The 11,187-nt window shown below is 42.1% G+C and overlaps 1 protein-coding gene across 7 annotated transcripts in view; it reads right to left on the reverse strand.

The window, feature by feature from the left end:
• Nucleotides 1–8,451, reverse strand: part of LOC142339489 (Golgi apparatus protein 1-like) — a 443,079-nt gene extending 434,628 nt beyond the window's left edge. For all 7 annotated transcript variants that reach the window (XM_075389543.1, XM_075389547.1, XM_075389546.1 and 4 more), the window contains exon 1: nucleotides 8,439–8,451. The gene's annotated coding sequence lies outside the window, so the exon portion shown is untranslated. The remainder of the gene's footprint in view (nucleotides 1–8,438) is intronic.
• Nucleotides 8,452–11,187: the final 2,736 nt, after the last annotated feature.

Genomic DNA, 11,187 nt, shown 5'->3' on the forward strand with positions numbered 1-11,187 from the left:
CGGTTGCAAAAGGCTCTCCTTGTACCAAGTTCTGTAGATGACGTTCGGCTTCGTCAAGCTCAGTAGGGTCAGTAATGCTACCATCGAGGTTACGGTAGCCGGCATGTTTTGGCAAAAGCCGGAGAACGTATGCAGCAATGCGCAAGTAATTTTGATAAGAACTAAACTTATGAAACGGAAATATTGAAGGAACGGGAGTTATCTGTTTTTTGACAGATGTAGTCAAAGATACAGTGTCTTCTATAGTGACTGCTTGGTTGACGACAAATTTGATGGTTTTAATGACGTTTTTGTTCGGCACAAACGGGAAACGTGAATTAGTTAGGAAACGTGGACCTTTGACCCAACTGCTTAGTTGCAAAATCTCAGCGGACATTCCACGTGTGCCAGCGTCAGCTGGATTATCTTTAGTTGCGACGTGGTTCCATTGTTCAACGCTGGTATACTCCAAAATTTCACAAACGCGGTTTGCAACAGAGATTGGTTGCTTTTCATTAGAGTTTATCCACTGAAGAACGGTCGTGCTGTCTGTCCACATGAAAACTTGGTTAACAGTTATAGTAATTGCCTGAATAAATTCGTCCTTCAGCCGAGCGGCAAGTAGAGCTGCTTGCAACTCCAGTTTTGGGACCATCATTACTTTCATTGGTGCCACGAGCGCTTTTCCCAAAACAAACGCAAGCTCTGTTTTTACCTTGCCCGTAAGAGTTGTTACTCGGGCTCGAAGAAATGCGACGGCACTAAAAATATCCTGGGAACTGTCACCTGTCACCGAACGTGTGCAATTCTACATTATCAAAGGGTCCAGTAAAATATTCTCGAGCAATTTTGATGTTCTCAAGCTTTGGTAAGTCCGCACTCCAAGCCAAAAATCTTTGAGCCATGTCCTGTGGGAGCTCGTTGTCCCATTGCTGTCCTGTGACACGCCAGATGTCTTTTAAGAGCAGTCGCGCACCGACGGTAAACGGTGCGACCAGACCAATGGGGTCAAAGACTTTCGAGACAAGACTTAGGACCAAACGTTGCGTGAAGGAATTGGTGATAGCGCAGCTTGTACCCCTACTCACAACTAAAGTGTCATTAGTATGATCCCATTTTAACCCTAGCACATGCGATGAATCCTCCTGACATGAAACAATAACCTTGGGCTCAGTAGATTGAGAGGAACCATCAATTCGGTCAGCCAGATTTGGTAAATTGCTTACGAACTTTGTAAGCTTGAACCTACCGAGATGGAGAAGATGTACCAATTCCTTCGATCTATTGATGGTTTTCTCTGGAGACTCCACTGGGTCAAGACAATCGTTCATGTAGAAGTTTTCAAAGACGGCTTTTGCAGCTTCGGGGTAGAACTTGGCCTTGTCTCTCGCAGTGCGTTGTAATGCACAGTTGGCGCATGTGGGCGAGTCTTTAGCCCCGAATATATGGCGCGTATATTGATACACTACAACGTTTGTTGTGGGGTCCTCCCGCCAAAGAAAGCGAAGTGATGGTTGGTCTGATGGTAACACGCCAACCTGTAGAAACATTCCCTCGATGTGGGCGGAGACGGCATATGGATGTTGTCGGAAGCGAAGAAGTACGTAAATAAGATTGTGGAGCAGATCAGGGCCAGTGAGCAAAGATTTTCAGTGAGGCGCCATGAAATTTTGCTGCTCCATTGAGCACCCTGCGCACCTTACCTGGTTTGTTCGGGTTTAAAACCAGGTGGTGGGGTAGGTACCACTCTTTATCAGACCGGCTCTAAACCTTGTGAGCGTCCGGAACCTCAATTACATACCCCTAATTTAGGTCTTCCTTGATGGTACTAGTATGATTCTCTCTGAGGTCTTCATCCTTGGCCAAACGTTTTTCGAGCGATTTTAGTTGCACAAGGGAGGAGAAGTAATTATTTGCGAGCTGGATGTTGTCTGCTGCCCACAGCATTCCGACATCGTATCTCAGGCCATTGTGTTTGTTGGTACTCTCAAAGATCTCGTGAGCCCTTGCATCTGCTGCAGATCTGGAGTCGACCTGCTTGTTTGCCCCGAATGATTCAATGTCGTACCATGACTTTACTTGACTTGCTAACTCATTGTCATGTTCGGTATTCACTTTAAAGCACGTTGAGTTTAAACAAGAACTTGATGGTAACGGACCGCTTAAGACCCAACCTATGGGTAAGCGTACGGCAACGGGTGAACGCTTCTCATCGGCAGAGAAGTATTCTAACGGGCGGATGGCATGATAGACATCTTGTCCGAATATCATCTCAATGTCTTTATAGGAATATGTCACGGGATCAAGGACCGCTAAGTGTGGGTAAGTCTCTTGCAGGGCCTGTACATTAATTATATCAGAGCCGACGTTCAGACTCTCTTTAACGAAAGGGTTGATGGTAAATGGTTCGAAATCTTGATGTTCTCTTGGTTTCACAGTAACATCAACAATCCTAGTGTCAACTACTTCTTCGGTATTAATACCCTTGATAATTAGCTTTAGTGCTTTACCGTGCAAACCGAGTCTATCTGCGAGACTACCGGCCACCCAAGAGTTACTGCAAGCGGTATCACACAATACTAAAGCCTTGGTATCTAAACCGGACGAATCCAACCGCAATTCCGTTACCTGAAGGAGCCCCTTAACATCAGTAACAGATGACATTGTTGTGGTCTTATTAGACGGCTGTTGACTAGTAGTTGCTTTACTTTGACCTGTGTTGCCAGAAGACTGGATAGTATTGGGATTTGTTGACTGTCTTGTTGAGAAAACCCTATCTGCTCCATGCAATAGTGAGTTATGCGAACTATTACACTCCTCTGCTCGGCACTTTCTTGGCTGAGGGCACTGGCGGAACGTGTGCTTGTCCCTTAAGCACGAAAAGAAAAGTTTGTTATCCGCCACCAACTTAGCTCTCTGGGTTGGAGTCTTTTCCTTGAAAACTCGACACTCCCATAGCCGGTGGTTACCTTTGCATACAATGCACCAAGAGTAAGTGTTTGTGGAAGAAGATGGAATTTGCTTCTTTGTGTCCCTTTGTTGTGAGTTTGATGCAAACACTTTTGAGGTTGTTTTGGTCTTTGTTACTGAAGTGATGTTCTCTTCAGGTTTGGCCTTGGTTGCGCTTTGTTTCATAAGATCATGGGCCTCAGCCTTTTCTGTAAGCCAATCGTTAAAGTCAAGGAGGGTAGGCTTAACCCAGTGCTTCTTAACCGTAAAGAGTGACCATGACTCTTTCAAGTTTGTTGGTAACTTCTGTACCGCTTGGTTAAGTAGGGAAGCGCTCTTCAAGTCAGCATCATATTATAGTGACTTGAAAACCCCAACGAGGCTGGATATGGCTGCAGAATAGTTAATGATGTTATCACTGTTGTGCATTTTAAGAGGAGGAAAGTTGCTTAGTTTATCCAAGTGTGCACTTACGACTGCCTGTGGCTGGCCAAATTTACGTTCCAAAGTCCTTAGTGCATCCTTGTACATTAAACCACAGTAAGCAAACTCGGCGGTTGCAATCTTTGCTTTACCGGTGACGAGTGTTTTAAGGTATGTCAATTTAACGTCATCAGTGAGCGACTGCGAGTCAATCGCGCTTTTGAATTGACCATACCACTCATGCCATTTTAATGGGTCGCCATTAAACTCTGCAAGTTTCCACTCGGGCAAAGGGTCGTTTCTCTTGCTTGTTACTGCATCAGCTAATTCCCTAATCAATGACGCATTGTCCGGTATCGGAGGGGCAGGTGCAGACACCTGCGGACCGCTCAAACTCAACGGAGTGGGCCCAACATAGGGGTATGTTTGCTGAAAAACCGGAGTGGCTAGACCAGGTACAACATTACTAGGTAGTCGCGATCAGGTTTTCCTGCTGTGCACCTGATGGTGATTGCATATCAATCAAAGGGGCGAATTCTGATAAATCCGTAGTGGAACATAAGTGCTTGATGGTGCGATATGGGTGTGTACATTTGGAGGCAGACTAATCACAGTGGTTGTGTCTTGATTGACTATTGACGGTCTTTGCTGTGGAAACCGCCAATGACTCATATTTGGCACAAAGTTTTGGCCAAATGGGATATTGGACATATTTGGGACAGATGCAGCAACGGAACGTACAGCTTTGTGTACTGGGTTATTATTATTCTGGAAAGTGTTGTTGACGAGAGGAGGATTAATCAAAGGGGCGTGTGGGATGGGATGGGAGCAGTGAGGTTAGGTGCGAAGAGTGGGTTTGGAATGAGAAGGACGTTAGGATGAGCGGGTTCGGAGTTGTGCTGTTGAATGTTTGGAGTTGGTGGTGCGCTTGGGTACAGGGGAAGCTTTATTGCGGGAGCTGGATAATTTGTTGTCGGAAAAGGAGGAAGAGTGGCGTTTGGTGCTCGGGGGACAAAATTAATATGTTGTCGGGGGCATATACGCTGGGCTGAATTATTCTCGGGCGGACTTGATGTTTCAGGTCCCCTGGATTGCGAAATTTGAAGTTGTGCGTTGGGAAAAAATTCGTTTGCAATATTCTAATTTTCTTGTGGTGCGAACGTCTGTGGTAGAATGGGCTGTTGAATGGGCGGTGAAGAAGCCCCTGGGGCGCGTACAGAAGGCGGCTGACTATCCGCTGTTCCTTTGTTAGTTATGCTTGGGAGCGCCGTGCCTTGTTGGCCTGTTTGATTCATTTGCGCCCTTAGGTGCGCCTGGTACAACGCCTGTGTGTTAGCAGCAGCCAAAAAATTTTCAGGTGGAGTATAATAGGGGTCGAGTTGCTGCAAGGTCTCATTGCTTAAAATGTAATTGCCTCGACAATTTTTTGGAATAGAGTGCCTTGAAATTTCAGTGTTCTGATCTTCCACTGTTTTGCCGTTGTTGTGGCTAGGACATTCTGGAGGGTCAATCATAACCTGTGGTTCACTAGTTTTCTCCTCATTGTGAAAACTTAAAGCAAGTGAGGTGTTGATCCAGTCTTGGACAGCCTTTTCACTTCTCATTGAGCTCCTGGCACTTGCAGTTGTTTCAAATTGGCTACCTTTAGAAACGGCGTCCAGCAATTCAAATTCTTGCAGAGTTGCCTCTGCCAAACGTTTCCTGTTGTTTTCCTCCAGTTCATCTAATTCCATTTGCTTTTTCTGTTTAGCAAGGCGAATGGCTGCCTTATTCTGTTTTTCAACTACTTCGCGCTTCATTTTAGCAATTACGTAATAATGTTTGCGCTGACTAGATGTTTTTGACGAGGTCATAATTGAGGGAAGTCTAGAAAGAATGGGAGCCCTTGGAAATCACTCACTTTATCATCAGCAGAGTTGATGTAGTTTCGTGCTGAAGTGAGTATCTTGTCATTCTTAGTTGTCATTGCCTCTAAATAAGACTCTAATGAAGGAACAAGTGCGCTCGGATCCTCTGTTTTTCCAGCAAATGCAATTAGGTCCTCATTTTTGTCTACAACAGTCATAAATGCTTCGTTGCACTTTGTTACTAGGCGTTCAACTTTCACTCGCCTACTTTGACTATTTATACAATGAAGAATATCTTCATGTATAGCATGCAATTCAGCTTCTGGCTTTGACCTGGCAGCGTACAACTTTTTGACTTTTTGATCAAGACTATTAGACATCACGATGTTATTATTTCCAAATACCAGCAAAACTACAACTGCACACGATTATCTTTTATAAGCACTCTCCAAACAAATCAAACCAACACAAAACAATCCCCACGCAAAAAGGCAACAAACACAGCACACTGTAGACAGTCTGTAAAACAAACCACCCAAAGAGCAGAAAAGGTCGTCGAGCACACAGTGCCCAGCATAAACAGAAGTGGAGCGCTGAACGCTATGCGGTCAACGCGGGGAGAGATAAAAGGACAAACGGGAAGTCGAGCGAGGAACGCGCGACAAAACGGAAACGTGACGGACGGGAAGTCGGGCGAGCAACGCAAGACGCAACGGAAACGGGACAGACAAGAAGTCGCGCGAGCAGTGCGCGATGGAACGGAAACGGGACGGACGGGAACTTGAGCGAAAAACGCGCAACACAACAAAACGGGACGATGGGGAAGAACGGGGGTGGAAAGGAGGTCCGAAAGAACTATGTTAGCAGACCACAGCAAAAATTAAACCAAACAACCTAGCCGTAACTCCAGAACAAACTTAAGTCACACCCTAGGAAGAAGGAGAGAAGCTACTGCAAGACAATCTAGCATAGTTCATTATGGGGCTTAATACAACAATAAATTAATTAGCGGCAATGCGGTAGTACACTAAAAGGATGAAAAGGTCGAGGAATTTACAAGCCGTAACTCCAGAATAAACTTAAGTCACATCCTAGCAAAACCCAAACCACAACAAACAATCAGCATATTAAAGGTAATAAACAAACTACAGCAAAATTGAATAAACTACAATAGTGTATTTCTAGACTAAGACAGTTGGAAAAGTCAAGAAACAATTCAGCCGTAACTTGAGAATGAACTTAAGTAACATCCTAGAAGGCAACAAGACCAAATCAACTAGCAATCATACAGGTACACACAAACATTAAGCAGCAAAATCAATATACTACAACAGGAGGGCTAGTAAACAGGTAAAGTTGAAAAGTCAAAAGACAATCCAGCCGTAACTCGAGAAAAACTTAAGTGACAACCTAGAAATCTGTAAGACCTAAACAACAAACCAGCATATTAGCATACTCAGCATACTACAGCAAATACATCAACATACTTCGTCACATATGACATACTACATCTAAATCCGGAAAAGTAGCGAACATTTGGGAGAGCAAAGTTCTTGAAAAAAAAACAAAACACGGCGAATTGAAAAGTTAAAGTCCGAAAAGGACGTGGACGAAACGGCACAAAACTAGCGACGAAAAAAGAGTTAGCGGAATTCGATGAAGTTTCTGTACGCCGGAGGTTGTGAAAATTTTCACAAATTTTTCTGTGTAATGAGTTTCACTCAATTAACGAACCCGCCGTACTGAACTTTATTGCTGCACGTGTATTAAGACTTGCCAAGTCTTGGCCAAGTCTGACAAGTCTTAAATGTGTTAAGATCATAGCTCTGAATCAGTACTGATATCTAGACTTTGAATAAGACTTGCCCAGTACTGATATTGACTTGGCGTTCAGTACGGGCTTCTTGTTGGAGAAATTGATTTTTGACAACCTTGAACCTTGTCAAAAATTTATGCTTTTGTCCAAATTTTTTTTCTATTTTTGGCCAATTTTTTTGCGATTTCTTGAAAACAGAACGGTAATCCACTAAACTGGAAGGTTTTAAACTCGAAAATACGGTTTATCAATATTCAGTTACATTTTTCTAAATTTTTTGAATTGCATCAAAATTGACCAAAAATTTTCAAAACTGAACAATTTAGCATAATATTCTATCAAATTTTTCTATATCAGAAGTTATTTTTTGCTATACGAACCAACTGTATCAATTTTTTCTAATTTTTGGTAAATCGGACAAAAATTTTCAAAATCGATGTTTTTTGTCTCAAAAGTTAGGTTTGCAGGGGCCCCTTTCCTATTTTTCCTCAATGAATTGTTATATTTTACTACACTATGCGATATTCAAAAAAATAGTTAACGGGTTGGGTTTCTTGCCGTCTAGATTCGAAAAAAAAATTACTGCAATAGAGTTTGCGAAAATTTTTGTCTTACAGTTTTCTGAAGGAAGACAAAAATTCTTCGCACTTCATACGAAACCGTTCCAGTTGCTGATTTGCTGAAATTCTTTCCTCGTCTACCAGTTTTGCTCTTTTGACGATGAAACTCCATATGCACCGTGACTGTAAGAATTATGAGGGGATATTCTTTTTAACAACACGCGTAGTGCTTCAATTGAAAACTCTCCCATTCAAATATGGTGGATTTTAGCACAGCAATCCACCCAGGGGGTCTCCTTCCACCATCCACCACATCTTGTGCTCCTGGGTTCATTATCGCTTCTATTTCCGCGTCATTTTTTTGACAGAAATGAGGTCTTCAGAATCGGACGCTGTAGGGCCAAGATCCCGAACGTCCAAGTCCTGTTTAGGATATGAGGGAACTTCAGGAGTCGAATTAGATTCCAATTTCGGCTGTTGATCTGAGAGATTGACAGGTTGGTTTAAATTGGGTTCTAAATCAGCCTGTGTCTCTGAGGAACCGCCGGGCGTCAAATCGGTTTCTAATTGGTGGAGCTTGCTGTCATAAAACGATTCCTTGATTAGGGGAGCAACTATAGTATCTCGATTGTTGTCGGACGACTCCGAGGAGGAATGGTCGGATACTGATCTGGACCATTTTTGAGACGGGGTGTTAATTTCAACGGAAGACAAGGAACTTATGGACACATTGTGGTCAAAAGTTAAATAATTTTCCGAACCCAAAGAAGATATCTCGACACTTTCTCTATCTGTAGGGTGATACTTCTCGGAAAAAGTTGTGGCCCGAGAACATTGTCGCGTTTAGGTACATAATCAGGGTCAATTTAATAAGTTTATCACAATAATTTGGCTAAATTTCAATGTTCGGCTTAGGGCGCGGCATCATATAAACTCAGTAAAACTGTAGTTCGAGAATTCAATTCATCTATAATGATAAAGCAACGTATAAGTATAGCGTCTCTATATTAACGATCAATGCAACAAGTGAAACTTAGGCGGCAAGGTTTTTTCGATGCTCTTTTACTGGTTTTTGTCTGATGTTATTGACGTAAAATCAGTTTGTATTCAATCGGCAATTGTCTAGAAAACCTAAAAATATTAAGCCGAAAACCACCTCAATCGGTACATATCGTGGTTATATTTACTTAGAATTAGGTTAATTGAACTTTTTCGGAACTTTCTACGTATATTAGAACGTATTTAATTCATATTTTAAAGTTTAGAAATACTCGATTCTGATTGGCTTATAAATCCTCCATTTACTACGTAACACAGATGAAATCAACGTCATTTGTGTACTCTAGATAACTTGGGAGGCTTGGGATGGGTTTCTTATAATAATCATGGCCATGTAGGTTAGGTTTTATCTTACCATACCTCAGTTAGGGCTGTTTGTCTGGATCTCTTTTTCCAATTCTTTCAATGCTTCGTCCAGATATACTGTAAACAGCTTTTGTGATAAGCCGTCTCCTAGTGGAACTCCTTTGTTTGTGCTGAAAGTGTCTCCCGGTTGCTTACCGGCCTCGACCTTTAATTTTGTGTCTGTGAGTAGAAGTCTGATTAGGCTCAGGTCCCATTCTGGAACTCCTTTAGAGCGAAAAATATTGATTAGCTTGTCTATCAAAACGTTGTCGAAGGCTTTGGACATATCAATTTCAACGCAATATCCGTTGAAGCCTTCTGCTAGAGATCCTGCAACCAGATATTTGTGCGCTAGCACAATGTCGCCCGTTTATCTTCCACTACGGTAAGCAAATTGTGTGTTCGAGAGGGAGCTTTCAGTTATTGGGTTTCTTCTTTGAAGTATTATCTGAGATAAGAGTTTCCTATATGATGAGAGGAGGATAACTGGTCGGTGATTTTCAGGTTTGCTTGCATCTTTTCCCGATTTTTCGATTGGAACAGGGAAACCTTCAGTCAAAACCTAGTCACTCCCGACGATGAGCTCATTAATTTCGAAGTTAGCGACATTATTTTCTCTTTTTTGAGATCTTCGATGGACACACCGACTGGGTCTGGTGCTTTCCTGTTTTTGAGCTGTTTTCTGGCAACTTCACCTCTTCTTAAGTCACTAGCTTTTTGAAACTTGGAGCGCAAAAAGAATTGTTGTCCGTGGTGAAGGCCTCTTTGAAGTATGTAGTTAGCTTCTCAATTAGTACTTCAAGTTTTTTCCGTTTCCGTTTGAAAAGAATCTTCTTGATTGCTAGCGCAGCTTGTGCATTATCTTTAGCGTTCATTATTTCGTTTGCTTCATTTAGTAGAGCTTCACTCTCCTGGTGTCCAACTGTTCTTTTTACACACATACTGACTCTGTTTCTTTGTTTTCTCAGTTGATCTATTTTTGATGGATCATTCGTTTGGGACAACTTCTGCCTAATTAGCGTTTTCTTGTTTCAACACGTGATCTACTTCAAGGGGTCTTTTAGGAGTTTTTTTTGCCTCGCTCAAGCTCATTTTCCCTGTGAAGGATTACCACTAGTCTGTGTCGACACTGAAAACATTATAAATTCTTGCGTTTATTATTGAATGTTTTCTTCGTACTTGGAGCATTATACAGTCTGTTTTATTATAGACCTTCTTCTTGCTTATTAAACCTTTCCAAGTTGTGATGTGACAGGCCCGGTGGTGGAAATACATGTTCGCAGCTATTACGTGATTATCTGAGAAAAATTGGTGAAGAAAATCTCCATTCTGGTTTCTTGGGCCCTTCCGTTTGAGCCCATACAGTCGTCGCTGTTAGCTTGCTTCCCCATTTTGGCATTGAAGTCACCAGGGATAACGAAGTCCGTTCCTTTGAACTTATCTACAGTGGTTTTCAGATCCTTGTGAAACTTCTCTGCAAGGGTGTCATCTTTCGCCACCAATCCCATATGGGTTGCGTAAGAGTTTATCACCACAAGGTTTTTTCTTTTCTCTTCGAAAAGCACATGTCGCGTTTCGATCGTACGTTTCATGCCCCATTTGTTTGCTTTCTTCGGGGTCAGATAAGCAATTCTTGGGGTTACCTGGTCGAAATTCCCGACTTCAATGTGCTTCTTTACTGCGAAACCCAGTCCGTGTTGGGTTTTTGTTCTTCTGAAAGTCAAAAATCTGTATTCGCCATTTTCTTGGTCTATGTGGTCACAGTTCGTTTCCTGCAGTCCGCAAATATCCACTTTCTTCTCCTCAAGGGTTGTTGTGATTTCTGGGATTTTCTTTAGGAGAACTCTAATATTCCGCGTGGCTATCCTAAAGCTTTGTTTTAGATTTGAATTCCTGAAGGAATTTCAACGGCCATCACACCGTTCATCCGCCATATGAAAAAGAAGAGAAGAAAACTGAATTAAGCATCAGATCACACTGACAAATTGTCCAAATTATTTACAGATTCAGAAAATGAACATATTAACTGTTCACTAAGCAGAAGAAGAAGATTGCACTAAGCATCAGATCACACTGACAAATTGTCCAAATTATTTACAGATTCAGAAAATAAAAATTAAATTTAATTGTTTAAGAGTTTATAGAACTTTTGTAAAGCTGTCAAGTTTAAAAAGTGACTACAATAAAGAATATGGTCGGTTGATAAAAG

This window comes from Convolutriloba macropyga, chromosome 5, assembly GCF_964194025.1.
Source record: "Convolutriloba macropyga chromosome 5, txConMacr16.3, whole genome shotgun sequence".
Lineage (NCBI taxonomy): Eukaryota > Metazoa > Xenacoelomorpha > Acoela > Convolutidae > Convolutriloba > Convolutriloba macropyga.